The 20,631-nt window shown below is 35.4% G+C and overlaps 1 protein-coding gene across 2 annotated transcripts in view; it reads left to right on the top strand.

The window, feature by feature from the left end:
* Positions 1–3,136: 3,136 nt before the first annotated feature.
* The window catches only part of Tmtc3 (Transmembrane O-mannosyltransferase targeting cadherins 3), a 32,373-nt gene continuing 14,878 nt past the window's right edge, over positions 3,137–20,631 (top strand). Inside the window, exon 1 of one of the 2 annotated variants that reach the window (XM_073957804.1) lies at positions 3,137–3,612. The gene's annotated coding sequence lies outside the window, so the exon portion shown is untranslated. Of the gene's footprint in view, positions 3,613–14,030; positions 14,193–20,631 lie in introns of those variants that run through there. The other variant, XM_073957805.1, reaches the window with a different exon arrangement.

Consider the following 20,631-nt stretch of genomic DNA (forward strand, 5'->3'; position numbering starts at 1 on the left):
TAAAAATTGTGTGAATCGATATGTTTCGTTTGTTCATGACTACAACGAGGAGAATCGCGCCATTTTGGGATAAAAGTACTATAAGGTGTCTACGTAAGATCATTATTGCAGATTCCGTGTTAAAATTAGATTTTATTATAATAACTGTCTGGACTGGTCGTGTTTAGGAAAAATCATGCCAATTGCTATTGCCGATTTTACCAAATTTTATCGCAAACATAGTAAAAACAAAGAACCAAAGTGCATTGCCATTAAGTGAATGTGTCCTTTTCTTCCTAACTGGAGTAATTGTGCAGCAATTGCAGTATTTTTTAACGCAATCAATCCAAACCTTTAATTTGATTCTTAGAAATTGCTTATAATCTGTAGTGTAATATTAATAGTGATTGAAACATTATTTCTCATGTTGGCTTAGCCATCTGGTTTCAAGCAAGACAAGGTCAACACACAAACCAACATTGATTCTTGTGACAAACATACATTCTGTTGCTCAGCATTCGGGCTACCCACTATAGTAACAGAGAGGTGTGATCTAACCGTTTTGCTTGTAACTTAATAACATCGATTTCTCTGCTGTCAATAATATATGTTGCTTTACAGACAAAAGTGTCAATTTATTATCACCACTTACTGTAACAAAACTGAAGAGAACTTCATTACCCTGTTAACATCGGAATTTATTATCATAACAGCAAACACAAACATAACAACAAGCACTCTTCGAAAGGCCTTTCGACGCTGGAGCACTATTACAGTTGGTATGTAAATCGTAAGTACTGTTTGCTTCTCTTTGTATCTTTTATTTTGGTATTTCACTTCAGTGATAACAGTAATTCTTATGGCCGCAGCACATACGGCGCGTGGAGCGTCGCGTTACAACAACCACATGAAAAATGCATAACCAAACTTGGCATCACTTACACATTTTTCATGTGGTTGTTGTTTTCAACGCGCAACGCGTCGCACAACGGATCGTATGCGCCGAGGGCTTTACTAAGCGTGTTGATACAATAGAGTGGGTAAAGATATTGAATCTATTGTATGCAGAGATACCGATACCATCTGATATTATTTATATTTGTTTAATATTGTTTTTAAGGGTTGCCTTACCTTTAAGTCAGATGTTAAAATGGAAGTTTATATTAAGGTTAGTTTTTAAGATTAGTCCTACGGTTACTATTAAGGAAGTATGAATTTTCATTATTTAACTAATAAACCTATTATGGATATGGCTTAGAGTTTTGAAATACCCTGTTTGATCTCTGGATGTCGTAGGTAGGTAAGCCACTTTTCTGTTGCGTATGGGTCATAGGATGAATTTCTTTTTTATTGGACAAATCTCCTACGACTAGGTTGGGAGGGCAATAGAGGCGTGTCAACACCAAAGCGTCTACCATGAGATAGTGCACCAATGAATCAAATCACTCATTTATTCCTAAGACTATTTAACTCTCAGCACGTATAAAATAATTTATAGTGGCATTGATAAAGCTGGTGAAGCCCTGAACCTACCCCCCGACGAGCTAGTAGGCCGGTCTATCGTACGTGCGCTAGCTTCTTATAAATCCTCGAACTCCCTTTATTGGTTATATGCTACATATGACATTTACATATAGTGTAAACTACCCCTTATATAAAAACCCTACCCCTTATAAAAAACACTGTGGGCATGCAGGACAGCATTTATAATAGTATTAGTACATTTTGAAGTTTTTGTCAACGTATGTATGTGGGAGTATTTTTAGCAGGATTGAAATCAAAAAAGTTTTGATTTTGTTTATTTTCCAAGAAGTCAAAAAACTGTTTTTGAAAATGACAAATATTGTTTAAATTAAAATGTTTTGAAAACTGTTTGTTCTGTTTTAGTTGAAGATTCAATCATATGATTGCTTAAGTCTGGAGTATTCCTCCATTGGTTTAACTTCATCACTACTCTCTTTGCAGAGAGTAATGTTTACAAAACGCACTTTTACTAAAAGTCGCGTTTTGGAGGAAAATTTATCATATTTGGAATGTGGATTGAAGGAATGCCACACATTATTCAATCACACAAGGGGTTCATCGGCAGCAGCAGTTTGGTAGTAAACGTATGGGCCGCATTAGGATATCTTATATCTATCTTTTTAGACGTTCCACTATATATTTAAGACCTCTGAAGGGTTATTGCGTTTATAAAAGACATCTTTAGGAGGTTTTTTTTTTTTGTTTTTAAAATACCCTTTAGGAGATCTTATATTTATAGAAGACCACCTTAGAAGTTTCTCTATATATTAAGACTCTATTCGCAGGTCTTGCATCTACAAATGATCAGTTTAGGAGGATCTTCTATAGAAGATCAACGTAGCAGGTCTTCTTTTTATAAAATACGCTATAGGATGTCTGCTGTTTATAATACATCCTTTTTGTAGGAAAAAGAATACACCTTTCGTCCATAGAAGATTCGTCAATTTGTTTCCCACTTTACTTTATTTAGTCTTGGGCCTGACTATGAAAATGTTTTGAGCTTATGGGTAAGAAGGGAGAAAGGGAGCTCCTTCACCTCCGCTCTCTCCTAAAAGCTAAACTATTTTCATGTGGGTGCCACCGTGGTGCAATGGTATGCACACCCGCCTTGCACGCAGAAGGACGTGGGTTCGATTCCTCGGCTAGGCAACATCAAACATTTCTCAACGGTGGCAAAATACCCCTCAGTAATGTTGGCGACATTTCCTGAGTATTTCAGCCTTGAAAAACTTCTCCGTAAGTGGTGTCTTAAGACACGCCATTCGGACTTGGCGATAAACAGTAAGTCCCATATCATTGAGCTAATTATGAATCGGGGTGCACTCATTGATATGAGAGAAGTCTCCCTTGTCCCGTATGGGATGTTGTGGAACAATGTTTTTGTTGTTATTTTCAGTGTCTGGCACAAGAGTTATTATAGCTTTGCAACTGCCCCTGATTTGAAAAAACAACAAACCCTTTCTATCTGGCAATGCCGTTATCCTCAAAATCCAATTAGACTTTGTTATGTTATCACTTCAATGTGAATTTGCTTTATAACTGGTTATTTATTAAAAATATTGATATGAAATCCCTTTATTTACACGATTTCATTTAAACTCTTCACCAATAATCCATCTGTTTATTCTTCCTTTGCAACAGCCACATATTTGAAAAAGGTGACGAAACGTTTCCATCTGGCAATGCCCTGACCCCCCATATCCAACTAGAATCCATTTATTTATCATGTCATCAGTTCAATGTGAATTCCCCTCATAACCCGTTTCCTTCATTTCCAACATTCTATACATCTGTCAATTTGTTTCGCTCTCCAACACATTCTCTCTTGCTACCAGAATTAAAACGACGTAACTCAGTGGGATTTGGGAAAAAACACGCGCGTTACAACAACAAACCAGTAGCAAGCTAACAAAGTAAAGTAAAAGTAAGAAGTAAAACAGGCAGGCAAAAAACAACGACGAGAACGAGAACACAAAGCAAGTCAGGCCAAATATCCGTGAAATAAATTTTTCTCCTAAAAAAGAATTGTTAAAGTGTGAAAATTTTCAATAAATGAATAATAGAATTAACATACGTTTGACATTTGTGTGAAAAGTGCAATTGGAAAATGTAAGTAAATGCAAAAATGTTCTACAATACAAAGTAATACAATGTTGCAAAAAAGGAGAAAAGTGGAACTTGCAACTTTGTAAATTTTCATCTATCCTTCGTCCTTTTTGCAAACAAAGTTAATGTAAAAGAATGTTGTGTGTGTATCAGAGAGTGTGTGTGTGCCCATAGAAATTTAAGGACTGTTCAAGAATTTATAAATAAAATAAGCGAATTAATTAATTTGTGGAATTGATTTTAAAAGATTTGCTACAGTGTCATAATTCCCCCATTGCGTTAAGTGTGGTTACACTCTTTTCCAAATGTCCTTTGCAATTCCCTTTGTTGGGGTCACATACACAACCCCCTCCCCCTCCATCATCCCCACCATCCTTCCTAGTCTTCTTCGGATATAGTACTTTTTCCCTGCCAAATAAGAGTAAATTTACAAAAAATTGAAGAGAGGTGTTCCAAAGTGTTGTAGTTTGTAAACGTTTTTCCCAACATCGTCATTTGCCAGCCCCTAAGAGCGTAAAATCTCGGTCAAAGTAATTTTACAAATCCAACTCTGCTACTTACTATACATTGTTGTTGCAAGCTGTGCTGCTTCTGTTTTATTATTGTCATGCAACACAACAATGTTGACGGCTCACAGGACACAGACGACACCACACATTAAAACTATTATTGTGCAGTCGGAAGTGAGAACCAATAATAGCAACAACAATAACATCCTTGTGCAGTAGTTGCCAATTATACTCATCGTACCGGTAAGTTTTCGCCAGCAACACATAACTATGTTATACGTCATATCCTTTTTGGGTTCCGGCACATGCGCACAACTGTTGTAATTGTCCTTCCTTGCTCACATGATGTGTGTGGCATGCAACATAACCTCAAACAGTTTGTAAAATCAATTGTTGTTGGTTGTAATGATGACCTGCGCATGACAGCAATGAGAATGTGCGTCTGGTACAAGAGAAAGGTCCTTGAACAGAGCATACTTTGTTGTAATGCCTGTTACCCTTTAGCAACAATGTTAATTTGACATGTTTACAGACCGACTGATGATAGCTATCTGCAGAAAATAACAAGTGAAAGTTGATGTAAAAATGCAAAAGAGTAGAAAGGAGTAAAAAGCCAAAACAAATCTGTGCAGGGTTGCCGTTGCAAGTGACTTTTTGAGGGTCCAATGAATGGTAATCAAGTGTGGTTTAGGTGCACCTCTCGGATAGTATTAAATTTTTTACCATAGATAGTCCTGGTTATGCTGAGCTGATCACAACGATATACAGTTTTCCGGTGTGAAGGTCAATCAAACCTCCGCAGATATGGCTCCTAACTTTTTCGGAAATATATTACTTTTATGACAATAAAGGGCACCCTTCGGTTCGGTTTCAAATTTTTGTCTTAGGTAGCCCATGCTAAAAAATCACAACAATATGAATCATGAATTTTCGCTACTGCAAGAAGTGTCGTTTATAAAATAGCATTTCCACCTTGTTTAACATCAGCATAGTGTCAGAGAAGTCTATAGCAAAACCACGGCATTGCAAGAGATAACCACAAAGATTGCGAATATCCAGAATCAGCGACGACTAACCGAACGTACAATTGTGACAGCTTTTGGATTTAAAAAAAAATTGTAGAGCCCTTACAAACTTTCGTGGATTTATAAAAATAATTTTAGAGCCTTTACGAAGGATCGTGGATTTTTAAAAGTATTTTTAGAACACTTACAAAGGCTCGTAGATTTTTAAATATATTTTTAGATCCCTTACAAAGGCTCGTGGATTTTAAAAAATATTTTTAGAGCTTTTACAAAGGCTCGTGGATTTTTAAAAATATTTTTAGAGCCTTTACAAAGGCTCGTGAATTTTTAAAAATATTTTTAGAACCCTTACAAAGGCTCGTGTATTTTTGAAAATATTTTTAGAGCCCTTACAAAGCCTCGTGTATTTTTGAAAATATTTTTAGAGCGTTTACAAAAGGCTCGTGGATTTTTAAAAATATATTTAGAGCAAATGTGTTCTTCTTTGGCACAGTGGTGCCGAAGTTTTTCGGCAATTTACACACATACGACCCGAATGCATAGAAAGAGCGTACCAAAAAGAGATAATGTTTTGATTTGTTTTTTTTTTTTTTGGTAGCGTGCGTGCATAAAAATACACTAACACACAGTCATAAGTTGCCAATAGTTTGAATACATTCACATTTTGGACTGTTCTCTTTTTGGTCACGTCTGATTTAGAGCTCTTACAAAGGCTTGTGGATTTTTGAAAATATTTTTAGAGCCCTTAGAAAGGCTCGTGGATTTTTAAAAATATTTTAAGAGCCTTTACAAAGGCTCGTGGATTTTTAAAAATATTTTTAGAGCCCTTACAAAGGCTCGTGGATTTTTGAAAATATTTTTAGAGTACTTACAAAGGCTCGTGGGTTTTAAAATATTTTTAGAATCCGTACAAAGGCTCGTGGATTTTAAAAATGTTTTTAGAATCCGTACAAAGGCTCGTGGGTTTTAAAAATATTTTTAGAATCCGTACAAAGGCTCGTGGATTTTAGCTTTAGGAAAAGTCATCGTCGATGAACTTTTTTATAGGAAAAGTCATCGTCGATGAACTTTTCTATAGGAAAAGTCATCGTCGATGAACTTTTCTATAGGAAAAGTCATCGTCGATGAACTTTTCTATAGGAAAAGTCATCGTCGATGAACTTTTCTATAGGAAAAGTCATCGTCGATGAACTTTTCTATAGGAAAAGTCATCATCGATGTTCTTTTCCATAGTAGAAGTCATAATCGATCACCTCATTATCGATGAGCTTTTCTATAGGAAAAGTCATCGTCGATGAACTTTTCTATAGGAAAAGTCATCGTCGATGAACTTTTCTATAGGAAAAGTCATCGTCGATGAACTTTTCTATAGGAAAAGTCATCGTCGATGAACTTTTCTATAGGAAAAGTCATCGTCGATGAACTTTTCTATAGGAAAAGTCATCGTCGATGAACTTTTCTATAGGAAAAGTCATCGTCGATGAACTTTTTTATAGGAAAAGTCATCGTCGATGAACTTTTTTATAGGAAAAGTCATCGTCGATGAACTTTTTTATAGGAAAAGTCATCGTCGATGAACTTTTTTATAGGAAAAGTCATCGTCGATGAACTTTTTTATAGGAAAAGTCATCGTCGATGAACTTTTTTATAGGAAAAGTCATCGTCGATGAACTTTTTTATAGGAAAAGTCATCGTCGATGAACTTTTTTATAGGAAAAGTCATCGTCGATGAACTTTTTTATAGGAAAAGTCATCGTCGATGAACTTTTTTATAGGAAAAGTCATCGTCGATGAACTTTTTTATAGGAAAAGTCATCGTCGATGAACTTTTTTATAGGAAAAGTCATCGTCGATGAACTTTTTTTCGTCGATGAACTTTTCTATAGGAAAAGTCATCGTCGATGAACTTTTCTATAGGAAAAGTCATCGTCGATGAACTTTTCTATAGGAAAAGTCATCGTCGATGAACTTTTCTATAGGAAAAGTCATCGTCGATGAACTTTTCTATAGGAAAAGTCATCGTCGATGAACTTTTCTATAGGAAAAGTCATCGTCGATGAACTTTTCTATAGGAAAAGTCATCGTCGATGAACTTTTCTATAGGAAAAGTCATCGTCGATGAACTTTTCTATAGGAAAAGTCATCGTCGATGAACTTTTCTATAGGAAAAGTCATCGTCGGTGAACTTTTCTATAGGAAAAGTCATCGTCGATGAACTTTTCTATAGGAAAAGTCATCGTCGATGAACTTTTTTATAGGAAAAGTCATCGTCGATGAACTTTTTTATAGGAAAAGTCATCGTCGATGAACTTTTTTATAGGAAAAGTCATCGTCGATGAACTTTTTTATAGGAAAAGTCATCGTCGATGAACTTTTTTATAGCAAAAGTCATCGTCGATGAACTTTTTTATAGGAAAAGTCATCGTCGATGAACTTTTTTATAGCAAAAGTCATCGTCGATGAACTTTTTTATAGGAAAAGTCATCGTCGATGAACTTTTTTATAGCAAAAGTCATCGTCGATGAACTTTTTTATAGCAAAAGTCATCGTCGATGAACTTTTTTATAGGAAAAGTCATCGTCGATGAACTTTTCTATAGGAAAAGTCATCATCGATGTTCTTTTCCATAGAAGTCATAATCGATCACCTTTTTATAGGAAAAGTCATCATCGATCACCTTTTTATAGGAAAAGTCATTATCGATGAGATTTTCTATAGGAAAAGTCATTATCGATGAGCTTTTCCATAGGAAAAGTCATTATCGATGAGATTTTCCATAGGAAAAGTCATTATCGATGAGCTTTTCCATAGGAAAAGTCATTATCGATGAGCTTTTCCATAGGAAAAGTCATTATCGATGAGCTTTTCCATAGGAAAAGTCATTATCGATGAGATTTTCCATAGGAAAAGTCATCATCAGTGACATTTTCTATAGGAAAGTCATCGTCGATGATCTTTTCTATAGGAAATGTCATCGTCGATGACCTTTTCTATAGGAAAAGTCATCGTCGATGACCTTTTCTATAGGAAAAGTCATCGTCGATGAACTTTTCTATAGGAAAAGTCATCGTCGATGAACTTTTCTATAGGAAAAGTCATCGTCGATGAACTTTTCTATAGGAAAAGTCATCGTCGATGAACTTTTCTATAGGAAAAGTCATCGTCGATGAACTTTTCTATAGGAAAAGTCATCGTCGATGAACTTTTCTATAGGAAAAGTCATCGTCGATGAACTTTTCTATAGGAAAAGTCATCGTCGATGAACTTTTCTATAGGAAAAGTCATCGTCGATGAACTTTTCTATAGGAAAAGTCATCGTCGATGAACTTTTCTATAGGAAAAGTCATCGTCGATGAACTTTTCTATAGGAAAAGTCATCGTCGATGAACTTTTCTATAGGAAAAGTCATCGTCGATGAACTTTTCTATAGGAAAAGTCATCGTCGATGAACTTTTCTATAGGAAAAGTCATCGTCGATGAACTTTTCTATAGGAAAAGTCATCGTCGATGAACTTTTCTATAGGAAAAGTCATCGTCGATGAACTTTTCTATAGGAAAAGTCATCGTCGATGAACTTTTCTATAGGAAAAGTCATCGTCGATGAACTTTTCTATAGGAAAAGTCATCGTCGATGAACTTTTCTATAGGAAAAGTCATCGTCGATGAACTTTTCTATAGGAAAAGTCATCGTCGATGAACTTTTCTATAGGAAATGTCATCGTAGATGAACTTTTTTATAGGAAAGTCATCGTCGATGAACTTTTTTATAGGAAAAGTCATTGTCGATGAACTTTTTTATAGGAAAAGTCATCGTCGATGAACTTTTTTATAGGAAAAGTCATCATCGATGACCTTTTCTATAGGAAAAGTCATCATCGATCACCTTTTCTATAGGAAAAGTCTTCGTCGATGGAAAAGTCATCATCGATGACCTTTTCTATAGGAAAAGTCATCATCGATCACATTTTTATAGGAAGAGTCATTATAGGAAGAGCCTTTTCCATAGGAAAAGTCATCTTCGATGACTTTCTATAGGAAAAGTCATCATCGATGACCTTTTCTGTAGGAAAAGATAATTTTTTCCATGGGAAGTCATCATCTTTTCCATAGGAAAAGTCATCATCGATGAAAAGCTAATATTTTCCATAGGAAAAGTCATCATCGATGAAAAGCTAATCTTTTCCATAGGAAAAGTCATCACCGATTATTTTTTCCATAGGAAAAGTCATCATCGATGATCTTTTCCATATCGATGATCTTTTCCATAGGAAAAGTCATCATCGATGACCTTTTCTATAGGGAAAGTCATCATCGAAGATCTTTTCCATAGGAAAAGTCATCATCGGTTACCTTTTTATAGGAAAAGTCATCATCGATGTTCTTTTCCATAGGAAAAGTTATCATCGATGACCTTTTCTATAGGGAAAAGTCATCATCGATGACCTTTTCTATAGGGAAAGTCATTATCGATAAGCTTTTCCATAGGAAAAGTCATCATCGATGTTCTTTTCCATAGGAAAAGTCATCATCGAAGATCTTTTCCATAGGAAAAGTCATCACCGATTATTTTCTATAGGAAAAGTCGTTATCGATGAGCTCATCGGTGAACTTTTCTGTATTTAAGAATCACTATGCATCACAAATTGGTAACCCTTCGTTTCCACATATACCTATCACCACAGTGATAAAAAAGAGAAATTTTCCCTTCCATGACTGTCTGATACAATTGCAGAGCACTAAAGCAAAGCAAATCCAGAGATTGCAACAATGTTGTGCTCCAATGTTTTGATTTCACTCTTATTTTACGACCCCAAACGAACGACGACGACCAGGTACCGGCTGTGTTCGTTAGGTTTGATGCCATCCAAAGTCTCTATACTTTCTCCCCACAACACAACCTAACAAAACAAAAACAGGACGAATGATAACAAACACCCTTCCTCGGCATAGTGGTGCAGATTCTAACATGTGGTTGGTGTAACTAAGAAAACTGGAAAAAATCGATGACATTGAGAGCAACAATGTTGCAATGTATTGCTTGCTGCCTGCTGTTGCTCCTATTTTAATGGTGCTGGTGCAGCAACAGCAGTGGCAGCAGCAGAAGCTGCTGCATCACACTTCAATAACATGGCTGGCTGGTTGGCTGATGATTTGTATAGATGCGATATGGTTTGTACTCTTTAAATTTTTTGCTCGTTTTACTTCTGGTCTTTGTTATTGTTTTGTAAATTGTACTCATTGTTGTTGTTGTTTTTTGTAGTTATTGTTTTGTTACAACTCTTCATCTTCTGTTGCCTGTAAATGTCGAGGTTAACGACCACAACATCTTGTTCTTTTTCTTGTTGTTGATGATTGTTTTTTGTTCGCTTTTCGTCTTATTATTATCCTGGATGATTGCATTTCTTGCTTATGTTTCACACAATAGGTTGGGAACTTTCTGTGCTGTTGTTTTTTTAGAGGCAACAAGAGCAACAGCAAGTTTTGTTTTCATTGTTTTTTTCTACTTCTTCGTTTGTTTATCCTGTAACCTTAGAACTTTTCCATGGAAATGTCATCATCAACAAATCCTGCGAAGTTGAAATTTCTAAACTGCAGTTTGAAGAGATCTTGAGCGTAATGCTCTGTTTGCACTTGGTTTTTTGCCAAGTTTTAAAAGGGATTTTTATTGGTATTGGGGTGTAGTAGACATGGTTTTTTGTTATGGCGACGATGACAGGTCCTTAAATTTTCGTTGACTTCGTTGAGTGGTTTTCCTTTCCTTCCTCCTTCACCACCTTAAACCTGTGTTGCATGTACAGTAAAACTCTTGGCAAATCAACTTTGTTTGCTGTCACAGTCATATCCTTTCACGTTCGCAGTCCCACCTCTTCTTTGCCCACCAAAAAACTTTGCATATTTCGTCACGAAATGAAATGCCTTGCAAATTTATGCAAGCTTTCACATAACCATCAAAACGAACGTTTAAAGTGGTTCAAGAAAATCCCAAAAAAGATTTCATCATAAATTCAAATAAAGGAGTTAAAAATATTTTTAGAAATCCACGAGCCTTTTTAAAGACTCTAAAAATATTTTTAAAAATCCACGAGCCTTTTTGAAGGCTCTAAAAATATTTTTAAAAATCCACGAGCCTTTTTGAAGGCTCTAAAAATATTTTTAAAAATCCACGAGCCTTTTTAAAGACTCTAAAAATATTTTTAAAAATCCACGAGCCTTTTTGAAGGCTCTAAAAATATATTTAAAAATCCATGAGCCTTTTTGAAGGCTCTAAAAATATTTTTAAAAATCCACGAGCCTTTTTGAAGGCTCTAAAATATTTTTAAAAATCCACGAGCCTTTTTGAAGGCTCTAAAAATATTTTTAAAAATCCACGAGCCTTTTTGAAGGCTCTAAAAATATTTTTAAAAATCCACGAGCCTTTTTGAAGGCTCTAAAAATATTTTTAAAAATCCACGAGCCTTTTTGAAGGCTCTAAAAATATTTTTAAGTATCCACGGGCCTTTTTAAGGGCTCTAAAAATATTTTTAAAATTTCACGGGGCTCAAAAAATATTTTTAAAAATCCACGAGCCTTTTTTAAGACTCTAAAAATATTTTTAAAAATCCACGATCCTTTGTAAGGGCCCTAAAAATATTTCTAAAAATCCACGAGCCTTTATAAGGGATCTAAAAATATTTCTAAAAATCCACGAGCCTTTATAAGGGATCTAAAAATATTTCTAAAAATCCACGAGCCTTTTTGAAGGCTCTAAAAATATTTTTAAAAATCCACGAGCCTTTTTAAAGACTCTAAAAATATTTTTAAAAATCCACGAGCCTTTTTGAAGGCTCTAAAAATATTTTTAAAAATCCACGAGCCTTTTTAAAGACTCTAAAAATATTTTTAAAAATCCACGAGCCTTTTTGAAGGCTCTAAAAATATTTTTAAAAATCCACGAGCCTTTTTAAAGACTCTAAAAATATTTTTAAAAATCCACGAGCCTTTTTGAAGGCTCTAAAAATATTTTTAAAAATCCACGAGCCTTTTTAAAGACTCTAAAAATATTTTTAAAAATCCACGAGCATTTTTGAAGGCTCTAAAAATGTTTTTAAAAATCCACGAGCCTTTTTAAAGACTCTAAAAATATTTTTAAAAATCCACGAGCCTTTTTGAAGGCTCTAAAAATATTTTTAAAAATCCACGAGCCTTTTTGAAGGCTCTAAAAATATTTTTAAAAATCCACGAGCCTTTTTAAAGACTCTAAAAATATTTTTAAAAATCCACGATCCTTTGTAAGGGCCCTAAAAATATTTTTAAAAATCCACGAGCCTTTGTAGGGGCTCTAAAAATATTTTTTAAAATCTACGGGCCTTTGTAAGGGCTCTAAAATTATTTTTAAAAATCCACGGGTCTATATGAAGGCTCTAAAAATATTTTTAAAAATCCAAGGGTGTTTGTAGTCTCTAAAAATATTTTTAAGAATCCATATTTAAAAAATGCGGGGCCATGTAAGGACTCTAAAAATATTTTTAAGAGTCCACGGGCCTTTGTAAGGGCTCTAAAAATATTTTTAAGAATCCACGGGCCTTTTTAAGGCCTCTAAAAATATTTTCAAAAATCTACGAGCCTTCTTAATGGCTCTAAAAATATTTTTAAATATCCACGGGCCTTTTGTAAGCGCTCTAAATATATTTTTAAAAATCCATGGGCCTTTGTAAGTTCTCCAAAAATCCACGGGCCTTTGTAAGGACTCTAAAAATATTTTCAAAAATCCACGAGCCTTTGTAAGGGTTCTAAAAATATTTTTTAAAATGCACGGCCTTCGTAAGGACTCTAAAATTATTTTTAAAAATCCACGGGTTTGTAGGGGCTTTAAAAATATTTTTAAAAGAATCCTTGGGCCTTTCTTTGTAAGTGCTCTAAAAAATATTTTTAAAACAATCCATGGGCCTTTCTTTGCACGGCCTTTGTAAGGTCTCTAAAAATATTTTTAAAAATCCACGGGCCTTCGTAAGGTCTCTAAAAATATTTTTAAAAATCCACGAGCCTTTGTAAGCGCTCTAAAGATATTTTTAAAAATCCACGGGCCTTCGTAAGTGCTATAAAAATATTTTTAAAAATCCACGAGCCTTTGTAAGCGCTCTGAAGATATTTTTAAAAATCCACGGGCCTTTGTAAGGGCTCTAAAAATATTTTTAAAAATCCACGGGCCTTTGTAAATGCTCTAAAAATATTTTTAAAAATCTACGGGCCTTTGTAAGGGCTCTAAAAATATTTTTAAAAATCCTCGGGTCTTTGAAAGGGCTCTAAAAATATCTTTAAAAATCACGAGCGCTTGTTAAGGCTCTAAAAATATTTTTAAACCGATTTTTTTCAAACATCCTATATCTTTAGGACATTTTCATTAAAACCACTGTGCGTGCCTTCATTCATGCTCTGGTTGAGTTTGGTTTTCCGTTGGTTTGTACGTTTGTCGGTCCGTTTGGTAGGATGGTTGGCTGGTGCATGCGTTTTTTTTTTTTCATGTGTTCTTTATCTTTCTGTTTTTTTTTTTTTTTGCAATTTCATTATGCCCTTTTCTTGTCGTTTTGGGCACCAGCAGCAACAACAACAGTATGTGCATTACATACATTCCTTCTCATGCTCCCTGTATGTTTTCCCACACAAAGCAATGTACATGCCTTACATACTATTGCCAGTCAGCCAGCCCGGTAGACATCCAAACAGCCATGCATCCATCCATCCACCCAGCTAGCCAGCCAACTTACATTTACTGCTGCAATCTGACGGTCGGCGTTGTTGTAGTCATTGCTATCGCAATCGTCGTCTATGTTGTCGTCGTCGTCGCTGGCGTCGTTGTCGTCTACCATCATGCCAAACAACCAGTAAGTTCTCAGTTTAAAATACAGCAGTATTCAGTTGTAGTTTGTTTCCCTATTTACTTTGTTGCATATTGCAAAAGTGTGTTGTAGTAAAAAGTGGTACTGTGCTCCTCCTCAATAGGAATTAGAGGAATTGACTGACTGATTAGGAGTCTCAACAAAAAGAAATACATATAGATTTCCCAGTTTCGGTAAGTTTAAATAATTTATTTCATTGTAATGGAATTTCCCAGAATTATTTGAAAAGTGTTTAAAGTTCCACTTGCAAAAAGGAGTAGGGAGTGGTTATTGCAGTTACACTTTGGTGATTACTTTGTGCTTACTGACCCCTTTATGGAAATTTCTCTATTTAAATAATTATTTTATTATTCGTTTTTATGTTTGGGGTTTTTTAATATTGGTGCTCTGAATTCCATTTGCTTTGAAATGAGGTTATGTATTGATTTTTCTGTGTCTTTACTGCAGTCATTACTTTTCTATTGCTGTTGCTCTTCCGGCAGCTGCATAGCATATTATGAAAATGTGTGGTATTCCATAGAATTGCATTCTTTACGTATAGACAAACTATAGATGTGCACCACCTACTAACTAACCGGCTAGGAGGTGTCGTCGCCTGTCTGCCCCGGCATACACATTTTGTTGCTCTTCGAAATTTAATATTTAACCTAAAATTTTGCAAATTTAATTTAAATATTAGAATAACTGTTATTATAAGTATTGGAAGGCAAATAAATAAAATTGCACTATGTTTGTGTCTGCTTGTCTTACATGCTCATTCAAGGCCACTCTAACAATTTTTGGAATCTTTCCAAAAATTATTTGTTTTCCTTTTGCTTCACTGAGTTATGACTTAAGTTTTACTTTCGATTCTACTAAATGTCGCATAATTTGAATTTCATTTCAAAAGAAAAGGAATTTGTTGGCTTTGTGGTCATTCATTGGTTAGTTTTTTCTCTATTCTTATTTGCCCCAAGGGACAATTGAAAGTTTACTGCCCTTGCAAACAAACACATCGTACATACGAATTTTTAGGTGACATGTTAGAAATAACTGTAAATCAATAAAGAGTATCAAAGGGAGGGGTTTATTGACTTTTACTTTTGAAAAGTTCATATATGATGACCTATGATATAGAAAAGGTCATCATTGATGAAGTTTTCTATAGAAAACGTCATCGATAATGACTTTTCCTATAGAAAAGGTAATAGATGACGTCTTTTCGTATAGAAAAGTCATCGATTATGACTTTTCCTATGGAAAAGGTCATCGATGATGACTTTTCCTATGGAAAAGGTCATCGATAATGACTTTTCCTATGGAAAAGGTCATCGATGATGACTTTTCCAATAGGAAAGGTCATCAATGATGACTTTTCCTAAAGAAAAGGTCATCGATCATGAATTTTCCAATAGAAAAGGTCATCGATGATGACTTACTTTTCCTATAGAAAAGGTAATCGCTGATGACTTTTCCTATAGAAAAGGTCATCGATGATGACTTTTCTTATAGAAAAGGTCATCGATGATGACTTTTCCTATAGAAAAGGTCATCGATGATGACTTTTCCAAAGTCATCATTGATGACCTTTCCTAAAGGTCATCGATCATGACTTTTCCAATAGAAAAGGTCATCGATGATGAAGTTTCCTATAGAAAAGGTCATCGGTGATGACTTTTCCTACAGAAAAGGTCATCGGTGATGACTTTTCCTACAGAAAAGGTCATCGCTGATGACTTTTCCTATAGAAAAGGTAATCGCTGATGACTTTTCCTATACAAAAGGTCATCGATGATGACTTTTCCTATAGAAAAGGTCATCGATGATGACTTTTCCTATAGAAAAGGTCATCGATGATGACTTTTCCTATAGAAAAGGTCATCGATGATGACTTTTCCTATAGAAAAGGTCATCGATGATGACTTTTCCTATAGAAAAGGTCATCGATGATGACTTTTCCTATAGAAAAGTTCATCAATGATGTCTTTTCCTATAGAAAAGGTAATCGATAATCAGCCCAATCATGAACGTCATCTCACCGTGAGTTTTCTCACTCTCGCCTCCTCCCTTATTATAAACAGCATAAGGGAGAACAAAACTCACGTTCGTGAGAAAAGTAGCTATCATAAATGTCAAAAAAGTGAGAATGTGAGGCAATTTTCTCTCACCACAGAAATCAAGGTGAGTTGAACAAAAAAATGTAACTATGGAAATTTTTTATAGAAAAAATCGACAAGAAACGAATCTTTTGCAATGATTATCAATTGTATTTATTTGTGTTTTACGTTAAAGGTAACAAATAAAAAACAATTAGAAATTCTTTTGGCAACTATACATGTTTATCCGTGTATCAATGAAGCAAGGAAGACCTCAATCGAGTTTGGCGTAATTTGGAGGTGAAGTTGAAGTTGGCCAAAATTTTTCAGATATGGGAAGCGGTTCAGAATCATATGATGAAAACAGGAATGGAAGAGGATCCTATCAGGAGCAACACCTTTCTAAAAATTTTTTTGTAGGTACTTCGCTAAGGTTCCCAGCAAAATATTCGATGCCAAAGATTCTATTCAAGCATGAGTGCAAGTTATATGTCACCTTTTTACCACCTTCGCCCATTCTTTTTACAAGACTGTGACCCCTAAAAGATCCAAATCATTTTGGATGGCATCTTCAATAACCCAGTGGAATGGTATCTTAACAACCACCTTGGCATGGCATATTCCACGAACAAGCCACAATAGGAAGGATTAAATTTATAGAAAAGAGCATGTTTATATTATATAGCCTTTTGCAGGGTTAACCTTCTTGAAAATTGAGAAATTGTATTTAAAATCCATGAAATTGGTTCAAATGTTGAATAGGATCCGAATTTCACGAATTGTACTTAGCATTCATATGATTGGTCCTATTGCTGGAGAAGAGATCGGATGTTTCAGGTATTGTATTTATTTACAATTCTTGAAATTCCTTCAAATGCTGAAGATGGGACCTTCACAACTTCATTTGAACTAATACAAAAGATCCAGTGAGATATTGGCATCGCATGGAACGACTTCCACAAAATTTTGCTTGGTTTTCTTTGTATTCCTCAGCGTTTGTCGTTTCGCACATCATTCAAAATGCAATATTAAACATTTTCATTTCTTTTTGCCATTTAATGACCTTTAAACGGTTTTTGTTCACTTTTTTGCAAATTGCGGAAATTCTTCGGGCGTAAATAAACAATTTTTACGTACATATCATGATACAATTAGGAAGGTAGATGCATCGGCGAATTGCTACAACAAAGCAACTTTTTTTGTAATGTAAACTGTCAAAATTTTCGCCGAATGGTCTCTTGTTGTCTCTTTTTATCGCTTGTGTTTGTCTTTAAAGTGATGACATGCTATCTCTTACTTACCCAATCATATGGTTATTTGTTTTGATTTTTCATGGCGAATTCCTAGTTTTTTGACGTTTTAGATTCGATCAGCTGGGCTGATGCATCTACCTTCCTAATTGTGCCATGGTACATATGTATGTATCTGTCAAAACAAAACAAAAACAGCTGTTACAGATGTTGCCACATATCAAACATTTAATATTTTTATCAATTACCAAGTATTTTTAAGACCAAAACTTAAAACTCGACGCCTGACGTGTGCGTACAAAAATACAAAAACAAAATACATGTATTTCAAATTGAAAACAAAAACAAATACATGTATTTTGTTTTTGTATTTTTGTACGCACACGTCAGGCGTCGAGTTTTAAGTTTTGGTCTAAAGTGGATTGTTGATAAAAATTATTTTTCGTTTTAGAAATATTAATTTAATTTAAAATAAATTAATGTTTTATAAAAAAAATACGAAATTAGTTATTGCAAAATTATTTGTAAATAAAATAACGATATGGCAACGCAAATTATATTTTCAAGGGTTCACAAAATGCGGCACTATTTTCAATTTTCAAACTTTTGAAACCCTCTTCACTTTTTTCGCTCCTCCCTTGTCATTTGTGATAGGTCGAGACGTGAGAAGTGAGCTGCAACTCACTCGTGAGAAGCTCCCTACGTGAGTATTCATGATCGCTATGAATGACTTTTCCTATAGAAAAAGTCATCGATGATGAAGTTTCCTTTAGAAAAGGTCATCGAGGATAGCTTTTCCTATAGAGAAGGTTATCGGTGATGACTTTTCCTATAAAAAAGGTCATCGATGATGACTTTTCCATAGAAATGGTAATCGATGATGACTTTTCCCATAGAAAAGGATATCGATGATGACTTTTCCCATAGAAAAGGTCATCGATGATGATTTTTCCCATAGAAAAGGATATCGATGATGAAGTTTCCTATAGAAAAGGTCATCGATGATGAAGTTTCCTATAGAAAAGGTCATCGATGAAGACTTCTCCTATAGAAAACGTCATCGATGATGACTTTTCCTATAGAAAAGGTCATCGATGATGACTTTTCCTATAGAAAAGGTCATCGATGATGACTTTTCCTATAGAAAAGGTCATCGATGATGACTTTTCCTATAGAAAAGGTCATCGATGATGACTTTTCCTATAGAAAAGGTCGTCGATGATGACTTTTCCTATAGAAAAGGTCATCGATGATGACTTTTCCTATAGAAAAGGTCATCGATGATGAGTTTTCCTATACAAAAGGTCATCGATGATGACTTTTCCTATAGAAAAGGTCATCGCTGATGACTTTTCCTATGAAAAAGGTCATCGATGATAGCTTTTCCTAAAGAAAAGTCATCGATGAAGACACATCCAGATGTCTTCTCTTCTATTGAATTCACTTCCAATGGATTTCTATTATATATCCCGTTTTTGAGTCAAATATTCTATATAAAACACTTACAAAGCTCTTCCATTCTGTAGAAGACCCTTCCAAACTTCTATTCTATAGAATACCCATCCAGAGGTCTCCTATTATATAGAATATTCTTCTAGAAATCTTTTATTATATTGAAGACCCTTCCTGAGGTCTTTTTTTATATAGAAGATTCTTCCAGAGATCTTTTATTATATTTAAAACTTAAAGAGGTCTTCTATCCTCATCCTCACAGATCCTTCAAAAATCAATATCGGTTCCGTCACACTTGCATGTTCCGTACCTAATACGACAATGGCCAGTTATTATTCCATCCGCCATTCTTCAGATCAGTTTTGCCATTCGACACATTGAAGGCTATTGGAGTTGATGTTGCATCCTAACTCAACTTCCCATTCGGTGGACATCATAAAAGTGAGTGTAAGTTGCTAACCTCCCTGTGATAAATCCGTAGCAATTTGCTTTCTCATACCGTAATGGGTGAGGGAGGGTTCTCTTCCGTCGAAATTCCTTCAGAAGCCCTTAGATCTGCGGTAAGCCCTCTCGACAACTTTCGACTGTCCTCTCGTCGACGTTAACGGAACGATCACCCACACTTATTGAGACTCAGGGTCACTATTTTTTTAATGAAGGCACGAGAAATAGTTACTTTGTCCACCTGCATCGGTCGCTGGACAGTCCTCCTGGATCCTCAATGGCCCTTGCTTTGTAAGGTTAGTGTTTTCTGCCGGCTTCAGCAGTTTATCAACGAGAACATTAGCAGTGACGAGTGTGAAATACGTTTCGTACTCAGAAAAGCTGTCATCGGTCTCAGCTAAACAATCATCCTAATTGAGACTCAGGGTCAGCATAGTACAACTGTTCTCTTCTCAACTTCATCATGTTCATGATAGCTCTAGTTTCGTAGGGTTACTGTTTTGCCTTCATGTCTGTGTCAGCAGTAGCAGGAACGACTGTGGTATCAAATTCGTCCTCAAGTAAGGAGTCCCCACCTTACGCAGAACCACCACCCAGTTTGAGGCTTAGGTTCAGCGTTTTCTCATGTTGGTCTATCTATGGTCTACGTTGTTCCGCTATATTATCATTGACTACTTTTACATTTGGTATACCTAGGTTGTCCCCAGCAGTCCCCGTCTTCAGCAGAACCGCCACTCTGGTTTGGTAAGGTTACTGCTTTGCTTTCAGGCCTGGGTCAGCAGGCGCAGGAACGACAGTGGTATAAATTCGTCTTCTAGTAGGGAGTCCCCGCCTTTTTGGTACGCCCAGGCTCAGTCCCCTCGCTGAACTATGGTCTTGGCGAACATAGGGTGGATCTCTCAAGTCATGGGAAAATAGTTTTTTTGGGGACTTTGATATATTGTTATCATTGGAACCTATATATTCCCACAAATGTTCCCTTCGGGACGAGGGAGATTTCTCGCATATCAATGAGTGCTCCCCGATTCGTATTACCTTTCAAAGATATTGGACTTACTTTTTATAGACGAATTCGAGCAGCGCGACTTACAACACCACTTGTATAGAAGTTTTACGTGGCTGAATTACTCAGGAAATGTGGCCAACATTACGCTGAGAAGTATTTTTGCCACCGTTAAAAATGTGATGTTGTCTGGCCTGGAAATCGAACCCACGGACATGTTGTTAAGTAAATGGAAAACATGAATGCAAAAAGTAATGATTTTTAATGGCAAATATAATTTGTGTTATTTTTGTAGCATACTTTTAGGCGCTTTTAAGATGAAATGGGGAATTATATAAAAGAAGAGAGTTGAATTATATTCGCCATCAAAAAAATAAATAGATGTAAT

This window comes from Musca autumnalis, unplaced genomic scaffold (assembly GCF_047663935.1).
Source record: "Musca autumnalis isolate F117 unplaced genomic scaffold, ASM4766393v1 scaffold_5, whole genome shotgun sequence".
Classification (NCBI taxonomy): domain Eukaryota; kingdom Metazoa; phylum Arthropoda; class Insecta; order Diptera; family Muscidae; genus Musca; species Musca autumnalis.